The sequence below is a fragment of the Eumetopias jubatus genome, unplaced genomic scaffold (assembly GCF_037043125.1).
Source record: "Eumetopias jubatus isolate StellerSeaLion01/CBP00866 unplaced genomic scaffold, mEumJub1_p1.0 scaffold_1, whole genome shotgun sequence".
Lineage (NCBI taxonomy): Eukaryota > Metazoa > Chordata > Mammalia > Carnivora > Otariidae > Eumetopias > Eumetopias jubatus.
In genome coordinates, this window is record NW_028274807.1 from 81,550,334 (window position 1) to 81,570,714 (window position 20,381).

Consider the following 20,381-nt stretch of genomic DNA (forward strand, 5'->3'; position numbering starts at 1 on the left):
TTCCCATGGCAAATGATAAGCTGTTGAACTCACTGGGAAGCCTGCTGAGGCTTAGATGTTTAATTATTACATAATTGCTATCCATGGAAAATGTGTCTTTTTGTCCTTACAACAGCAATATATGGGAGTACGTTTCCCTACAGCCTCACCAACAAAGTATATTGTCAACAATTCGGAGTTTCTGCCAATCCATAGAGGAAAAGAAGTGTACTTTTAATTTTCATTTCTCTTATTTTGAGAAATGTTGAACATCTTTTCACATGTTAAAAGACCAATTGTATTTCTTCGGTCAACTATCAGTTCTGGTTCTTTTTGTAAATTAATATATCAGCGTTAAAGTTTCAAAATGGGTCTTGAATATCAATCAGTTTAGAATTTAAGTTCTGTGAAAATCAGGACTTTCCATCTGTTTTATTCACTACTGTATCCCAGGTGTCTAGAGGGATACTTGGCACATGGCACATGCTCAATAAATATTTGCTGAATGAATTATGGGTTGTTGCTAGTCAGTAAGTGAGAGTCTGATGAGACAACTTTGAGCAAATAAATAAAAGTAATTTCAGGCTCTCCCAAGCTGAGGCCTGTAGGGTTTTTTGTTTTGTTTTTTAATTGTGGTAAAATACACACAACATAAAATTTCCCATCTTAACCATTTTTAAGTGCACAGTTAGTAGTGTTAAGGACATTCTCATTGTTGTGCTACTGTCACCACCACCCATCCATGGAAGTCTTCTTGAGTTGCAGAACTAAAGCTCTGTACTCATTAAACAATAGCTCCTCATTCCCTCAGCTCTGGCAACCAGCATTCTGGTCTATTAAAGTCTATTGTGTATCTTTGGAGAAATGGTCTATTTGACCATTTTTAATTTTTTTTAAGTTGTAGGAGTTCTTTATATATTCTGGATATCAATCTCTTATCAGATATATTATTTGCAAATATTTTCTCCATTTCCATGGGTTGCCTTTTCACTCTGTTGATAATGTCCTTTGATGCACAGAAGTTTTTACTCTGGTGAAGTCCAACTTATCTTTTTGTTGTTGTTGTTACCTGTACTTTTGGTGACATATCCGAGAAATCATTGCCAAATCCAATGTCATGAGGTTTTTTCTCCTGTTTTCTTTTAACTTCTAAATGGCACTTGTTTTTTTCCCTCCGTTGGTTCTACTACAGAGATATCAAAATAATGGTAGAATATGTCCCCTCAGGGTACCCTAGATACATGCACAAGAGCTGGCCGTTTCTAGGCATTGCTAAAGAGTCAGGACGCTAGGGGCACCTGGGTGGCTCAGTCGTTAAGCGTCTGCCTTTGGCTCAGGTCATGATCCTAGGGTCCTGGGATGGAGCCCCATGTCTGGCTCCCTGCTCAGCAGGGAGCCTGCTTCTCCCTCTCCCACTCCCCCTGCTTGTGTTCCCTCTCTCACTCTCTCTGTCAAATCAATAAATAAAATCTTAAAAAAAAGAGTCAGTACTCTGGTGATTGCATGCTTCAAGCTGGTGGATTAAAACACTTTGACGGTAGATCAAAGTTCTACCTTTTGTTCTTCTCAGCTGGGCTTACTTGTGGCTTAGTAATTAGAGCCGAGTGTTCACTGCCACAAGTGTTGTTTATTTTTCTAGTTACTTTTGGATCTGGAGTCGTTCTGAAAGTGGAGGGTTCTAAATATGTTATAGCTGAGGTTTTTACTGTGCATGTCCTAGCTTGTTAGGAAATGACAGAATAACTAAAGGTCTGAATTCTCTCCCATTCTTTTTTTTTTTCCTCCCTGGAATCTTCACTATCACTTCCAGTAATAAAACTAGTTTCTACAGGTATAACAATCCTCTTTGTCTTCCAGGCTGAGAGTTGAGGAAAAAATATCCTCTAAACCTTCTGTAGTTCAGACAAAACAGACTGGGATTATTCAAAAGAAACTTCACTCAAAAACTTAAGGGAAGGAGTGCCTGGGTGGCTTAATGGTAAGCATCTGGCTCTTGATTTCTGCTCAAGTTGTGGTCTCTAGGTGTGAGACTGAGCCCTGTGTTGGGCTCCACGCTCAGCCGGGAGTCTGCTTCTCTCTCTCTCTCTCATTCTCCCTCTCTCCCTCCCTCCCTCCCTCCCTCCCTCCGCCCCTCCCCCCTTCTCCCACCCCTGCTTGCATGTGCATGTGGGATCTCCCTCTCTAAAATAAACAAACAAATAAACAAATAAAACTTAAAAAAAAACTTAAGGGGAGAGAAGAAGAGAGGGGGAAAAAGGGAAAATAAAGTCATTGACATAAAATACTTGGGCTGGGCCTTGATAAGGTGCTGGAGTTGGGCACCACCACCCCCTAGAGGTCATTGCTGTGTTGTGCACCAACCTATTCTGCAATTACCTTAGACTTATTCAGGTACCTTTTTTTTTTTTAAGATTTTTATTTATTTATTTGACAGAGAGAGAGCACAAGCAGGGAGAAGCAGGTTCCCCGCTGAGCAGGGAGCCCCATGCGGGACCCGATCCCAGGACACTGGGATCATGACCCGAGCAGAAGGCAGCTGCCTAACCGACTGAGCCACCTAGGTGCCCCTGAGACCAGTTTTCTTGAAGACGCCTTGAGCTTCGTGGATGGGGAGAGAGCCAATAGGGTTCCTGAGACAGCATTGCCAAGAGAAAAAAAGTATGGTTAATAGATCGGCTTGATTATCAGAGTCTTGAATTCCGATGGAGCAGGGATTGTATGAACAGTGTGACACTGTACCTGACATGCTCTTTATTCAGCCTCTGCCAAGGGACATGTGTGCTCCTAGAGGCGGAGGGCTGTGGTGTGAAGGAGAGGAAGCACGTAGGGTGACCAACTGTCCCTGTTGTCCAGGACTATCCCAATTTTAGCACTGAAATTCTTGCATCCTGGACTCAAGGAAACTCTCAGTCCTTGGAAAACTGAAATGTTTGGTTACCATAGAGGCAGGTCACTAGGTGCCTGTGGTTCTGCTGTGGTAACTTCCTCCTAAAGAGCCTACTTGGAGGGGTGCCTGGGTGGCTCGGTCACTAAGCGTCTGCCTTCGGCTCAGGTCATGATCCCAGGGTCCTGGGATCGAGCCCCGCATCGGGCTCCCTGCTCAGCGGGAAGCCTGCTTCTCCTTCTCTCACTCCCCCTGCTTGTGTTCCCTCTCCCATTGTGTCTCTTTCTATCAAATAAGTAAATAAAATCTTTAAAAAAAGAAAAATTGAAAGCCTACCTGGAGAAATAACCAGAGGTTCCCTAATACATGGACAAAAAGGAGATCCTGAGTCTGGTGGGCCAGAGGATGTTAGCAACACTGTGGCACTTACTGGTGGCAGAACTGCAAAACACCAAAGACAAAAAAAATTAAAGGCAGTCAGATAGAAAATATATATTATCTAAAGGGGAACAAAAATTAGATTGATTTCACTAGAGCACAAATGGAAGCCAGAAAATAGCATAACATCTTTAGTTTATTTTATTCTATTTTTTAGAAGATTTTATTTATTTATTTGACACAGAGAGAGAGAGCGAGCGCAAGCAGGGGGAGTGGCAGGCAAAGGGAGAAGGAGAAGCAGGCTCCCCGTGGAGCAGGGAGCCCTGTGCAGGGCTCCATCCCAGGACCCCAGGATCATGACCTGAGCCGAAGGCAGACATTTAACTGACTAAGCCACCCAGGTGCCCCAGCGTAACATCTTCTTCTAAAAAATATTTTATTTATTTATTTATTTGATAGAGAGAGACACAGCAAGAGAGGGAACACAAGCAGGGAGAGTGGGAGAGGGAGAAGCAGGCCTCCCGTTGAGCAGGGAGCCCGATGTGGGGCTCAATCCCAGGACCCCGGGACCATGACCTGAGCCGAAGGCAGACGCATAACCGACTGAGCCACCCAGGCGCCCCCCAGCATAACATCTTTAAAGTGTTAAAAGAAAATATTGTCAACCTAGAATTCCCATCCCAGAGAAATTATCTTTCAGGAACAAGGGTGAAATACATACATTTTTGGATCAACAAAAACATACCATTAATCAATAAAAGACCTTTTTAAATGGAACTTCTTTTTTTTTTAAATTTTTTTATTGTTATGTTAATCACCATATATTACATCATTAGTTTGGTGCAGTGTTCCATGATTCATTGTTTGTTCATAACACCCAGTGCTCCATGCAGAACGTTAAATGGAACTTCTTAAGTTCTACTGTCCAGGGCAGTAGCCACTAGCCACATATGGCTATTTAAATTAAAATTATAAAATAAAAAATTCAGTAATGAGTCACATTTGCCACATTTCAAGTGATCAATAATCATATGTGGCCAGCAGCTTGTATATTGGACAATGCAGATATTGATTATTTCCACCATTTGGAACAGCATATTGAATAGCACTGTTAAAAGATATACCTCAAGCAGAAGGAGAAAATTCCAGAACAAAGGTCTGAGATGCAGAGTGGAAGATCTAGTAAAAAAAATTGTAAATGTGTAAGTAAATTTAAACAAATATTGATGATATAAAATAATATTAATGTCTAAATTGAGGGGGTTAAAAAAAGAAAGTGCTAAATCGTACATATAAGTCAGGAAGGTGATGATTAGAGTTCGAACATTCTAAGATCTTATTATTCATGTAAAAACTGGATCAAAAACTAAAATTCAACAATATGCTGTTTACAATCAACACACCTAAACATAAGGACTCAGAAATGCTGAAAGTAAAAAGATGAAAAAAGATACACCAGGCAAATACTATTCAAAACAAATCTGTTGGTAAATTTTACTAGAAATTAAAATGGTCACCTTGTAATGATAAAGCTTTAATTTGCCAGGAAGATAAAATGTTTCAAATTCTGTGCACCTAAAAATGAAGCTTCAAAGTATATGAAGTAAAAACTGACAAAACAACAAGAAATAACTGACAAATCCACCATCGTAGTAAAAGATTTTAAATAAAGCTCTCAGTATTTGGTAGATCAAAAAGTTAACATGAATAAGGATACAGAAGACTTGAAGATCACAATTAACCATATTGATTTAATAGATATATACAGATCACCATTCCATAAGTGACGAATACACATTATTATTTTTATATATATTTTTTAAGATTTTATTTATTTATTTGAGAGAGAGAATGAGATAGAATGAGCACGAGAGGGGGGAGGGTCAGAGGGAGAAGCAGACTCCCCGCTGAGCAGGGAGCCCGATTTGCGGCTGGATCCCGGGACTCCAGGATCATGACCTGAGCCGAAGGCAGTCGCTCAACCAACTCAGCCACCCAGGCGCCCCCACATTATTATTTTTAAATAAATATTTTATTTATTTATTTTGACATAGCACAAGCAGGGGGAGAGGAAGGCAGAGGGAGAGGGAGAAGCAGGCTCCCCACTGAGCTGGGAGCCCAATGCAGGGCTCGATCCCAGGATCCCAGGATCATGACCCGAGCTGAAGGCAGACATTCAACCGACTGAGCCACCCAGGCGCCCCAATAATACACATTATTTCCAGATGCCTGTGGAATGTTTGTAAGCATTAACCATACATAAAGCAAATCTCAACAGATATCAAGGAATTGGTGTTATACAGACCCTTTCCATGAAAATTATGGTCCTTTGAGCAACATCAGTATCACATGAAAGCCTGTTAGAAATGTATAAGTTCAAAAAAAAAGGAATGTATAAGCTCAGCAGCACCTGGCTGGCTCAGTTGGTAGACCATGTGACTCTTGATCTCAGGGTCCTGGGTCTGAGGCCCACACTGGGCATGGAGCCTACTTAAAAAACAAAACAAAACAAAACAAACTGTAAAAATTTAGGCCTCCCTCCAAATCTCCTGGGTCAAAATCTGCATTTTGACAAGATCCTGGAGGATTCATGTGTACATTAAAATTTGACACAAAGCAAGTTTTCTTTTTCCTTTTTGTTTTTTTTTTTAAGTTTTATTTATTTAAGTAATCTCTACACCCAATGTGGGGCTCAAACTCACAACCCCAAGATTAAGAGTCACATGCTTTTCCAACCCAGCCAGCCAGGCACACCATAGGAAAGACTTTTTTTTTTTTTTTAATGTAAACTCTAAACCTAACGTGGGGCTTAAACTCACGACAACACAAAGCATGTTTCTAACCACAGTGTAATTAAGTTAGAAATCAATAACATGAGGATAATTAAGAAAACTCCATATATTTGGAAATTACAAACACCTCTGAAAATAGTTATACATACATATATATATTCATGTGTATATCCTATGACATATGATTATATACATATATTGATACTGTTTATTCCATCTACAATCTTTGTGTATTTGTCAATCCTGGTTGGTTTCCTGAATCTGTAACCCCAAAATTGAGAATCACTGCCTCAAACTTTGTGTCATAATATTAGTTTAATTGAAGATAATATTTTAAGAGCCAGTAATGTGCTTTTTTTCTTTATCTTTCTGAATACATGACATCAACATAGTTGGTTTGAGGCCTGCATCTGCCTGAGAAGAGATTAGGATTTGTAACAGAAAGGAGGCAAAAGGAAAGAAACAAGCAGTTTTTTTTTAAAGATTTTATTTATTTGAGAGAGAGAGAGAGAGAGAACGTGAGCGAGAGAACACAAGCAGGGGGAGGGGCAAAGGGAGACAGAGAAGCGGGACATGGGGCTAGATCCCAGGACCCTGGGATCATGACTGGAGCTGAAGGCAGAACCACCCAGGTGCCCCCCATGTGTTTTTCTAAGAGTTTTAGTTTTTACTTTTAGTCTGTGATATACTTTGAGTTAATTAAAAAAATTTTATTCTTAAGAGTTTATTTATTTGAGAGAGAGTCACAGAGATAGCGAGAGAGAGCACGAGCAGGAAGGAGAGGGAGAAACAGACTCCCTGCTAAGCAGGGAGCTAACTCCGGGCTCAATCCCTGGACCCTGGGACCATGACCTGAGCAAAAGGCAGGCTCTTAGCCCACTGAGCCACCCAGGTGCCCCTGAGTTAATCTTTTTAAAGTTTTTTTTTTTTTTTTTTTTATTCATTTGAGAGAAAGAGAGAGAGCGTGAGCAACAGCAGGAGCAGTGGGGAGGGTCAGAGGAAGAGGGAGAAGCAGATTCCCTGCTGAGCAGGGAGCTGGACCAGGGGCTTGTTGAGTCCAGGACTCTGGGATCATGACTTGAGCCGAAGGCAGACACTTAAGGGCTTAACTGACTGAACCTCCCAGGCACCCCTGAGTTAATTTTTGTGTATGGTGTGATTTGGAGATCCAAAGTCATTCTTTTGCATATTGAAATCTAGTTGTTCTACCACCATTTGCTGGAAAAATTATTGTTTGTCCACTTTGGTTGTTTTTTTTTTTAAGATTTTATTTATTTATTTGAGAGGGAGAGTGCACAAGCAGGGGGAGCAGCAGAGGGAGAGGGAGAAGTATGCTCCCTGCAGAGCAGGGAGCTTGATATGGGGTGGGGGGGGCTCCATCGCAAGACCCTGAGATCATGACCTGAGCTGAAGGCAGACACTTTTTTTTTTTTAAAGATTTTTATTTATTTATCTGACAGAGAGAGACACAGCGAGAGAGGGAACACAAGCAGGGGGAGTGGGAGAGGGAGATGCAGACTTCCTGCTGAGCAGGGAGCCCGATGCGGGGCTTGATCCCAGGACAGACGCTTAATGACGGAGCCACCCAGGGGCCCCTCATTGTCCACTTTGAATTATTTCAGTCTCTTTGTTTTTTGTTTTTTAAGATTTATTTTTTTATTTGAGAGAGAGTGAGAGTGGGGGGAGGGGTAGAGGGAGAGAATTCTCAAGCGGATTCCTGGCTGAGCACAGAGGCCCCCCACCCCCCCAAGCACAGGGCTCAATCCCAGGACCCTGAGATCATGACCTGAGCTGAAATCAAGAGCTGGCCTCTTTACTACTTTAGCCACCCAGGCGCCCCTATCTTGGTCCCTCTGTAAAAATTAAATTAATCATAAATGTTAGGGTTTGTTTATGAAATCTCAATTGATCTCTATGCCTATTTTTATGTCAGCAACACACTGTCTTGATTATTTTAGTTTGTAATAAGTTTTGAAATCAGGAAGTATAGGACTACAAACTGTGTTCTCTTCCATGATTATTTTGGCTATTCTGAGTCTCTTGCATTTCCATATGAATTTTAGAATCAGCTTGTCAGTTTCTACAAAAAAGGCAGCTAGGATTTTGATAAGGATTTTGTTGAATTTGTAGGTTAATTTGGGAAATATGGCCATCTTCACAATACTAAGTTTTCCAAATCTAGAACATGATATATGTTTCCATTTATTTAGATCTTCTTTAATTTTTTCAGCAGTGTTTTGTAGTTTTCAATATATAAGTCTCATATTCCTTTTGTTAGGTTTATTCCTAAATATCTTATTTTTTATGATTCCTAATTTTATTTTCAGGTTATTTATTGCAAATGTATATAAATATAATGCTTTTTGTATATTGATTTTGTAGCCTATAACCTTACTGAACTCATTTACAGTTATACTTCATTTTATTGCACTTAGCTTTATTGCAATTCACAGAATTTGTTTTTTACAAATTGAAGGTTCGTGGCAACCCTGCATCGAACAAGTCTGTCAGTGCCATTTTTCAAACAGCATTCGCTCACTTTGTTTCTCTGTCACATTTTGGTAATTCTCTCAATATTCCAGGCTTTTTCATTGTTATATTTGTTATGATGACCTGTGATTAGTGATCTTTGATGTTGCTATTAAAATTGTCTTGGGGTGCCACAAACTGTGCCCATATAAGATGGCCAACTTAATAAATGTGTGTGTTCTGATTGCGCCACCAATTGGCTATACCCCCATCTCTCTCCCTTTCCTCTGATTCCCTATTCCTTCAGACACAATACTGAAATTAGGCCAATGGCCTTTAAGTGTTCAAGTGAAAGGAAGAGTCATACTTCTCTCACTTTAAACTGAAAGCTAGAAATGATTGAGCTTAGTGAGGAATGCATGTCAAAAGCTGGGCCTCTTGCACCAAACAGTTATCCAAGTTATGAATGCAAAGGAAAAGTTCTTGGGGCACCTGGTGCAGTTGGCTCAGTGTTGGACTCTTGGTTTTGGCTCGGATCGTGATCTCAGGTTTGTGAGACTGAGCCCCGCATTGGGCTCTGCGCTCAGTGTGGAGTCGGCCTGGGTTTTTCTCTCCCTCTCCCTCTGCCCCTTTCCTCTGAGCACTCGCTCTCTCAAATAAATAAAACTTTGAAAATTTCTTAAAGAGGGACACCTGGGTGGCTCAGTCGGTTAAGCAGCTGCCTTCAGCTCAGGTCATGATCCCAGGATCCTGGGGTCCAGTCCCACATGGTGGGGGGGGGGTCCTTGCTCAGCAGGGAGCCTGCTTCTCCCTCTGCCTGCAGCTCTCCCTGCTTGTACTCTCGCTCACTCTCTCTTGCCTATGCTCTCTCTCTCTCTAGCAAATAAATAAATAAAATCTTTAAAAAAAAGAAAATTTCTTAAAGAAAATGAAAAGTGCTACTACAGTGAAACACATGAATGATAAGAAAGTAAAATAGCCTTATTGCTGATATGGAGAAAGTTTGAGTGGTTTGGATAGAAGATCAAATCAGCCACAGCATTCCCTTAAGCCAAAGCCTAATCCAGAGCAAGGCCCTAACTCTTCTCAATTCTATGCAGGCTGAGAGAGGCAAGGAAGCAGCAGCCAAAAAATGTGAAGCTAGCAAAGGTTGGTTCATGTGGCTTAAGGAAAGAAGCCATCTCCATAACATAAATGTACAAGGGGGAACAGTGAAGTGCTGATGTAGAAGCTGCAGCAAGTTATCCAGAAGATCCAGCTACGGTAATTAATTAAGGTGGCTACCCTTAACAACAGATTTTCAAGGGAGATGGAACAGCCTTCTATTGGAAGAAGATCCACCTAGGACTTTCATAGCTAGAGAGGAAAAGTCAATGCCTGGCTTCAAAGCTTTAAAGGACAGGCTGAATCTCTTATAAAGGGCTAATGTAGCTGGTGACTTTAAGTTGAAGCCAGGGCTCATTTACCATTCCAAAAATCCTAAGGCCTTTAAGAATTATGCTAAATCTGCTCTACTTGTGCTCTGTAAATGGAACAACAAAGCCTGGATGACAGCACATCTGTTTATCTGTTATGGTTTACTAAGTATTTTAAGCCCACTATTGAGACCTACTGCTCAGAAAAAAAGATTTCTTTCAAAATATTACTGCTCATTGACAAAGTGTCGAGTCACCAAGAGCTCTGACAGAGATGTACAAGGAGATTGGTGTTGTTTCATGCCTGCTAACACAACATCCATTCTGTAGCCCATGGGCCAAAGAGTAATTTTGACTTTCAAGTCTTATTATTTAAGGAATACATTTTGTAAGGCTGTAGCTGCCATAGATAATGATTCCTCTGATGGATTTGGGCAAAGTAAATTGAAAACCTCTGGAAAGGAGTCACCATTCTAGATGCCACTAAGAATATTTGTGATTCATGGGAAGAGGTAAAAATATCAGCATTAACAGCAGTTTGGAAGAGGTTAATTCTAGCCCTTAGGGATGACAGGGAGGGGTTCAAGACTTCAGTGGGGGAAGTAACTGCAGGTGTAGTGGAAATAGCAAGAGAACTGGAATTAGAAGTGGAGCCTGAAGATGGGACTCAACTGCTGCGATCTCATGATAAAACTAACGGATGAGGAGTTGCTTCTTCTGGATGAACAGAGAAAGTGGTTTCTTGAAATGTAATCTGTTTCTGGTGAAGGTGCTGTGAAGATTGTTGAGATGACAACAAATGTTTTAGAATACTACTAAACTGAGGATTTGAGAGGACTGTCTCCAATTTTGAAAGAAGTTCCACTGTGGGTTAAATGCTATCAAACAGCATTGAATGCTACAGAGAAATTATTGTGAAAGGAAAAGTCAGTTGATGTGGCAAACTTCACTGTTGTCTTCAAGAAATTGCTGCAGCCACCCCAGCTTTCAGCAACCACCACCCTGAGCAGTCAGCAGCCATCAGCATTGAAGCAAGATCCTCCGAAGCCAAAAGATTACAACTTGCTGAAAGCTCAGATGATGGTTAGCATGTTTTAGCATAAAGTACTTTTAAATTAAGGTATGTACTTTTTTTAGATTTATTTATTTATTTGAGAGAGAGCATGTGTTGGAAGGGGAGCAGAGGGAGAGGGAGAAGCAGACTCCCTGCTAAGCAGAGAGCCCGATGTGGGGCTCGATCCCAGGACCCTGCGATCATGATCTGAGCTGAAGGCAGACGCTCAACAGACTGAAATAGCTATAATGCTATTGCAAACTCAATAGACTACAGTATAGCGTAAACATAATTTTTATATCTACTGGGAAACCAAAAAATTTATTGACTCATTTTATTGTGATATTTGCTTTCTTATGGTGGTCTGAAACCTAACCTGCAATATCTTTGCAGTATGCCTGTACAATAATGAAAAAGATGAATAAAAGAATCTACAAGTAAGAAATATGTCTTTCAAAATGCCAAAGAGGGGAGCCTGGGTGGTTCTGTAGGTTGAGCGACCAACTCTTGGTTTTGGCTCAGGTCATGATCTCAGGGTCCTGGGATCGAGCCCTGCGTTGGACTCTGTGCTCAGCACAGAATCTGCTAGAGATTATCTCCCACTCTCTCTCTCTCTGCTCCTCCCCTGCTCATGCTCACTCTCTCTCTAAAATAAAAATAAATAAAACTTTAAAAAAATAAAATAAAATGCCTAAGAAAATTAAAACTTCCCAGACAGGACTGTTGTCACATTGGACTTGAAAGTAAGAGAATAGTGTGTTATGACATCAAAATTTTATCACAGGCAGAGGGATGTACAGGTGATATTTTGAAACTATCAGTTTTGAATAGTTAATTTGTACCCGAAAACATGATAAAGAACCAGAGATCTCTGCAGAATGATTTATTGGGACAAGTAAGTAAGCAGAGGAGGTGGGACTGCTATGGAAAAGATATAAGGAGAGCCTAGAGCCACATAGGAAGACTGAGGGAAGTCTACAGAGTGCAGATTCAAGAGGAAAATGTCTGGAGTTGGGTTGAAACTGATCAGTGGGGCTGGATTGAGATGCATGGAATGCAGCAGGGAGCTGGTCATCTTTGGGCTGTGACAGTCGATACTCAACAAGGCAAAAACCTGACTGGTCTCTGGAAGCCAGAAACAGTTCTGGGCTGGGATCTGCAGGAGCAGATAGACCTCATGCCTAGGTGTTCTAGAGGGTGATGATGGTGACCATGGAGTGGCCATGAAGAGCAGGTAGAGGAAGAAGAGTAGGGTGTCCATCATGTGGCTGAACTGTACCACGGGTCAACCAAGTGCTGCCTCTGAGTCTCATCTTCCCGGCCATTGTTGACTCAGGACACCCATTTAACTCTGCCTCTCTGGGACCTGACACCTTCCCCACCAACTCCACAGGCTCCTCACACCTATGGTGAGACAGAGACTCAGCCAGGGCTATGAAGTTCACCTGGGGAGGAAGGGGGACAGGGAAGGAGACAGGAGCAAAGAAATGACTGTGTAGAAAGAGGAAATGTATGCAGTGCTGAACCCTTACCAGGCAGGTGGGCCGGTGGGAGGGCCAGGCCTTTATTTCCCTTCTCGGGTGCAGTGGGGCAGCACTTCATTGGGCTGGTGCGGGAGAAGAGACGAGAATGAAGCCACTGAGGCACAGGTGGGGGCTGGGTGGTGGCCAGGTGCAGCAGGTAGGTGATGAAGATGGTCTCTAGCAGACTGACCACCATCAGGGACAGACACAGGGCAAAGTAGACCCCTGGAGGGAAGGTAGGTCTACATGTGGGCCAGAGGCACCAACCTAGGACTTCTCTCTTCCAATCCCATCCTGGCAAGCATAGAGTCTCCTTTTCCCAGTATATCTCCCTTCCCTGAGCTAGTTCAGTCAGTCCTTCCCACCTTTCTTTTCCCAAAGACTGGAGAGGCTATATTGATAAGGGGGGTTCCACTGGTGGGGAGTAAGTCATTCATCATGAGTAGGAAGACGTTGTAGCCCAGCAGAAGGGTTATCTTGAATGGGGCACGATTCCTGCTTTCTGCTGACAGGTAGAAGCTGACAGCGTCGATGGCAATCAGAAAGCCACTGGGCACCAGGAGGTTTATGATGTAGAGTCTGGGCCTACACCTGATGGCCACCTTGGGAGAAGAAAGAGGGAAGTGGATAAGAGATTTGGAGTCTGCCAGGAATAGTAGTGGTTGTGCCTCTGCCTTTCTTGTTGGTCTAATATCACCCTGAGATCTGGAGATATGCAGAATACAGCTTCATAATTAAGTATAGAACCTGCCATGGGTGAATTAGGCAAGAGCAGTGAGCTTTAGGAAAAAGTGTGGCTGGATCCACACACCTTGGTCACCATTTGTTCATAATTTCTTTATATTTTGTTTTCTGTTGTTTTATTGGTTGCTCTCATTCACCCACATCCCTGAGACTCTATTGCAACTTACCCGTGTAGAGAAATGAGTTGAAGGTGAGTGTGCAGTTCTGCTGGTCAAAAGGGAAGTAGAAGATATCCAGGCTACAGATGCTGGCCACCTTCATGGGTTTCTTATATCTGATGCGACCTTCATTACTTACATATGCTGTGAAGCCTTTTGGGGTCTTATCTACATCCATGCTGTAAGAGAGATGGGGTGGGATGCAGGTGTTATGGTTTTTCCTCTTACCTTTGTGGTCATTTGTCAGCCATTTAAGACCACTTGTAGTGGCTCCAATGGTAGATTGTAAATTCTACTGATTCCAGAAAATGGCATTCCCTCTGCCTTTTCCCAGCCCTTAATACACATGACTCAACGATGAAAATGTCTGGGAGCCATAAGTTCTGGGTTGCCACACTGATCTTCGTGATGCCCTCACACTCCTCTGGGTTCTATCTGATAAATGGGTTATCCCAGACCTAGAACCCAGGTAGAGGAGAGGTGAGAGCCTGATATGAATCGAGACTGTTTTTTCCTGTCCTTTGATTGTTCTTTAAAAAAAGTTATGAAATATTTCCTGCACATAAAAAGTATATAAAATAATGAAATAAACATGTGTCTATCACTAAACTTTATGGAATGAATATTTTGATAAATTTACTTTGGCTTTTTTTCAAGAAATAAGAATTACAGATAGAATTGAAGCACTCTGCATTCGTTTCTTCATAAATTTTGATCCCTCTCCTTTCCCATTTCTGTGAGAAATTACTGGTGATCAGAGAAATCCTCTTCTTTCTTCAGTAGGAATGAGATTCAGAGATGAAAGATCAATAACTTAGCCTCTTTGAGCTAGAATTTCCCTAGTGTGAAATAAGGAGATTAGTAGATATCAAATGAAATAAGCCTTATCAATGGATTTTAAAACTGTAATGTTGTTCATAGGTATTATGTATTAGTATCTAGCATGGCTTCAAATGTCTTCCAGACCCCTTTCACCAGTCTTTATTGCAAGGAGACCTTGAACAAGCCAGTGGGTTCTTTGAAGCCAAGAGACTTAGTGGTCTTCCTCTCCTTGGTAAGTGCCAGGCACCACCCTCCCTTGTCTCTGGGATGACCTTTCCAAACTGTCTTTTCCAAGTCTGGCAACCTTCTTCGAAAACCGTTTTCAAGGATTATCTAATTCTGTGGGCTTGTCCAGTCTCAGGACACTCTCAACAGCAGCTGCAGTTTGTGGAACCACAGCCACAACAGAGGGCTCTATGCAGATTAAATAAAGACTTGTACTAGGTCAGTGCTTCTCAACTCTCACTTTGCATATAAAATACCTGGGGATCATATTGAACTGTAGATTCTGATTCAGTAGGTTGGGTGACTAACTCATCCTGATTTGCTCAGGACTTTGCTGGTTTTTGCATTGAAAATTTCATGTCCTGAGAATTCCTCAGTCTTGGGCATGTTGGGATGGTTGGTCATGCTGGGTGGCACCCAAAATTGTGTGCATTTCTAGGCTTCCAGGTGGTGCAATCAACCAGTGCTGCCCATCTGGGAACTACACTTTGAGAGCAAGATTAGGTGATCATTACTATTATTCCTCTTCTCTCTCCTTCCCTTCAACCATGCTTTTCAAATTGGAAACTTGTTTCATTTACTTTCATTTTTTTCCCCTCTTATTTTCTAATTAATGCATTTAAGATACAAACTTTCTACTGAGTTATACTTTGGCTATATTTATAGATTTTCATATGTAGAGCTCTTAATTTCTCATCAGTTTATAATTTCTATTTAATTGTTTTATTTTCTTATTTATTTGTTTTTAAAAGATTTTATTTATTTATTTATTTATTTGACAGAGAGAGACACAGCGAGAGAGGGAACACAAGCAAGGGGAGTGGGAGAGGGAGAAGCAGACTTCCCTGCGGAACAGGGAGCCTGATGCGGAGCTCGATCCCAGGACCCTGGGATCATGACCTGAGCCGAAGGCAGACACCCAACGACTGAGCCACCCAGGCGCCCCTTTCTCTTTATTTTTTAAAGATTTATTTTATTTATTTGAGAGAGAGAGAGAGAAAGAAAGATCACACCAGGGCGCCTGGGTGGCTCAGTTGGTTAAGCGACTGCCTTCGGCTCAGGTCATGATCCTGGCGTCTCGGGATCGAGTCCCACATCGGGCTCCCTGCTCGGCGGGGAGTCTGCTTCTCCCTCTGACCCTCTTCCCTCTCGTGCTCTCTATCTCTCATTCTCTCTCTCTCAAATAAATAAATAAATAAGATCTTTAAAAAAAAAAGAGAAAAGAAAGATCACGCCAGTGCACACGCAGCAGGGAGAGACTGTGGGAGAGGGAGAGAGAGTCTCAAGCGGACTCTGAACTGAGAGCAAGCCTGATGCAGGGCTCGATCTCATGACCCTGAGATCACAACCTGAGCCTAAACCAAGAGTCAGACTCTTAACTGACTGTGCTACCCAGGCGCCCCTGTTTTATTTTCTCTTTAGCCCAAAGTATTTGGAAGTTTAATTTAAATTCCCAAGAAATAAGGTTTTCTTGGGGAGTGCTATCTTTTTCTGGTTAGTTTCATTTTCTTGGATTGTGATCAGAGATTGTGGTCTAGATAATTTCTGCTTTCTCGACTTTATTGAGATCTTTGTGGCCAAAAATATGGTCAGTGTGGGACAATATTCCATTTGTGTCAGAAGAGATTATGCATATTCATTGGCACAAAGTTCGATTTTTATTAAATCAAGTTTCTTTCCTTTTTTTTTTTTTTAAGTAGGTTCCACACCCAGCGTGGAGCTTAACACACAGGCTTGAATTCAGGATCCTGAGATCAAGACCTGAGCCAATATCAAGAGTTGGATGCTCAACCAACTGAGCCACTCAGGCACCCCTAAATCAAGTTTCTTAATTGTGCTGTTAAAAATCACAACATTTTTATTCTTTTTCTATTTGATTTTGAAAGCAGTATATTGAAGCCTCTCACCATGATTGTAGATTTTTCAATTTCTCCATCATGGGTTTCAAAGATATGTTGTTAGGTACATAAAGGTCATAATTACATATTGGTTTAAAATCCTTTCTGACTGTAAATGAAGGGAGAGAATAAACAGTATTGGCCATACCATTTCCAGCCACAGGAACGGTGACAAGAGCTGTAGTTGTTCATCCTGTCAAAATAAATTTCCTGTTCACGGTATGATGCTGGTAAGAAGTCTGTCCGTCCCTCCCACTCCCCACTTCTGTTTACCAACCCTCAAGATATGTCAAAGTGGTGCTGCGATCAAGGCCAACATGTAGGTCAAGGACAAAAACTTGATTAAAACAGATGTTTTGGGCCATGGATGGGAGAGTTCACAGGAGGACTTCTCAATCCTGGCTGTATCTTAGAATCACTTGAGTAGCTTAAAAATACCAAAGTCTGGGTTCCATCCAATCAGAACCTCTGGGTGTGGAGCCTGAACAGTGGTGTGCAGCCACAGTAGAAAATCACTGGGTGAGAAGAAAAGAAATTCTCTTCTATATGCTGTTACATCTCATCCTGCTGAACCAGACACAATATCTTTGAGATCCCCACTGGGCAAATGAGGCTGCAATGCGGACAAGGGCTTTTGGGGTTGCCTTGCCAGGGAGAGAAAAAATTAAGGGCTAGAGGGATTAGCACTCACCACATCTAGGATGGCAGACATAGTGAAGGAGATGTTGACTAGGGTGGGGATGCTGAAGTTGGTGATTGGACGGAAGGCCTTCCTGCCAAACACTGAATCCAGAACAGTGGGATACACCCCATGCTGGCCAGACCCTGAGCAGTTGTTGATGAAGGTACTGCTCCTTCCTGTAGTGGACATAGAATGTGTGAGGAGAGGGAGAGAAGTCTCATGTTGCCTATATGAGAGGGCCCTATGACAGGATTTTGGGGGTAGACTGTGATAATAATGATAGCTAACGTTTATTGAGCATTGACTATGTGCCAGGTATAGTCTAAGCCCTTTAAACAAATTACCTCATTTAATCCTCCCAAGCCCCTAACAGGTAGAAATTATTTTTATCCTTATGTAATAAATGAGTCAACTGAGATGCAATGAGAGGAATTAAATTCCTTACATCAAATATTTAAGGGGCAGAAACTGGACTTGATCTGAACCCCAGTTTGTTTGATGCTGCTGCAGCATGCACCCCCAATGATGAGACAGAGAATGGGGGAGGGGGATCACCAGGAGAGGCCCAGATGCTGGGTGCTGCCCACCAAGGCCGGGGAGGATGTGTTGGGCTGGAAGGCAAATGATGGAAGCTAATGGGGTATGCTGAGTTAGGGCTCTGACCTTCTTCCTAATCTTTCTGCTTCCATGCAAAGCAGGCCCAAATCTATATGCAAACCGAGCCCTGGGACAGTGACAGCCATTGGCTAGGATTCCATGGGGTGCGGTGCCCAAAGAGAATGCACCTATTTCACCTTCACTGCCCCAAATTTCCTTCCTTCTCCCTATTTTGCTGCCCAACATTCTAACAGTTTTCTAGTTTGAGGCTTTCGAGGTGTTGCCTTCCCCTCTTTTCTGACTAATAAATATTCCAATTCTCTACTGGTAGAAATCTGTTAGAGGAACAACAACCTGGAATGAAAGAGAGTTGTGTGCCAACGATATGGAGCCTTATCCGTTCCCAGAGTCACAGTGCTCTCCAGGCAAATCCCTGAATCATTCTATGAGTAATGAATATTCATTTGTCAAGCATGGTCTATGAGTGACCAGAGGAATATTTCTAATGTTTTCTACTGAGGAGACTAGGTGTACAATTTGTTCCTCTTTCTTGTACTGGCCTCTAAAGCCACCTCTGGTACAGCCCTCCCCTACTCTCCATTATCCAGAAGTTATATGACAACCAAAGGGGAGAGATGACATTTACTGATACCTATCAAATGCAAGGCAGCCACTGTGCTACTCACTTTCTCTCACTGAATCCTCACAACTCTGCAAGGTAGGTCCTATTTTACAGATGAGGAAACTGGAGCTCAGAGAGGTCAGGCAATTTGCCCGAGATTACATAAGGAGCCAAGTGAGGGACCAAGATTCAAACCTAGGTTCGTCTGTCTCCAAATCCCATGTTCTTTCCACTCTACCATGTTAACTCCCTGAAAAAGAAGCACACTCCATCTTCACTCTCCACCTGCTACCCTCTGGCATCTTACCTAACCTAGAGCACTTGGATCCTGTAGGTGGATGAGGATGTTATGGCTAAAAGTGAGCACTTTGCTACAATGGGGTGGGTTTCATAGCTGTAGAGAAAAAGAATCATACCTGTGTATAGAAAGATGGATGGACATTTAGGCTAAATAGAAGAGAAGACAATGAGGGATGGTTCATGGGAAGAGAAATAGAAGTGTTCTTGTGTGGCACACCTCTGGAAGGATATTTTCTGTCTTTCAGGGAAGGAATGTCTATTCAGGCATTATTATGACAAAGTTATGAAATAACAATGCCCATTTTAGATAATCGCTGGAAGTTGGAGATTTGTAAGAAGTTTTTAGGTGTTTACAGAGAGTCTTTGCTCTTTTCCCTGTTGTTGCCCCTTTCCTACCTTGAAGTAGAAGACTGAGAACAAGAAAGAAGGGGAATCTCTTTTTGTGGAACCAACTTCCTTCCATTTTCTTTGTCTAAATTCTTCTCCAGGAGTGTACCAGCACCCAGGAATCCCTAGATTAAAAGATCACAGGCCACACCTAGAGTCTAATTTTGAATACTGATAGTATTGGTTGACCACTGACATTTGTTACCTTCCTGAAAAGAGAGTTCTGGTTGTCTTGTTCTTGCCCACGCTGGAGGTTCTGTTTGCTTTTAAGACTTTCTCTCTCATATATTTCACTACAATGTGTATGGTTGTAGATTAGTTGATATGTATCACATTCAGACCTTTGTGTGATCTCTCAATCTGAAGACTCATTTCTTCAATTCTGGAAAATTCTGAGCCACTTAAAAAATAGTGTATTCCCTCTACTTTTTCTCTTACTAGATACATGTTGAATCATTTCCTTTTACCTTATACTTCTTTAACCTCTTGTATTAGTTTCCCACTGCTGTTGTAACAAAGCATAAACTTAGTTGACTTTAAAAAACACAGATTTATTATTTTACAGTTCTGTAGGCCAGAAGTCTGAAATGAGTCTCACAGAGCTAAAATCAATGTTTTGCCAGGGCTGCCTTCCTTCTGGAGGCTCTAGGAGTGAATTCATTTCCTTGTCTTTTCCAGTTTTTAGAGGCTGCCTGCATTCTTTGATTCATGGTCCCATTTTTCCATCTTTAAAGCCAGCAACATTGGCAAGTCTTTTTCACACTGCCATCTCTCTGCTTCCCATGCTCTTCTCTCCCATTGTAATTAATGATTACAATGGGTCTACCTGGATAATCCAGGATACTCTCCCTATATCAAGGTCTGCCAATTAGCCAATTTAATTCCATCTGCAACCTTAATTTACCCTTTCCATATGACATATTCACAGGTTCCAGACATTAGAATGTGGATATCCTTGGGGGACCATTATTCTGCCTAACATACCCCTCTTTCATATTTTCCATCCATTTATCTATGTCCTTAGTAATTCTTTCAGATCTGCTTTCCAGGTAAATTTTCTTCTCAATTATATTTAAACTATTGTCTAATCTGTCCACTGAGTTTTCAATTTCAGTGATTATATTTTTTGTTTCTCTAAGTTCTTTTTGGTTCTTTTAAGAAACCAATCTTTTTGGTTCTTTTCTTTTTTCTTTCTTTCTTTCTTTTTTTTTCTTTCTTTCACTCTTTATTTCTTGTACTGTTCATCATTTTGGTTTCTAATATTTCTTTAATCTTTCATTAGTTGGAACTGTTAAAGCAAAACCAAAATGGAGACCACAGTTTGAATATATTCCTAGACCAAACACTCATAATCATGCAACCAAAACTTAAAACTGTCCTGATTTCCCCAAAATGCTTACTCTGACTTTAAACAAAAATTAAGATTTTTTTCATGTCAGCATGACCTTAAAG

At 41.6% G+C, this 20,381-nt stretch overlaps 1 pseudogene; it reads right to left on the reverse strand.

Annotated features, from left to right (window-relative positions):
* Positions 1 to 12,152: 12,152 nt before the first annotated feature.
* On the reverse strand, positions 12,153 to 19,005 carry LOC114207139 (5-hydroxytryptamine receptor 3E-like; annotated as a pseudogene).
* Positions 19,006 to 20,381: the final 1,376 nt, after the last annotated feature.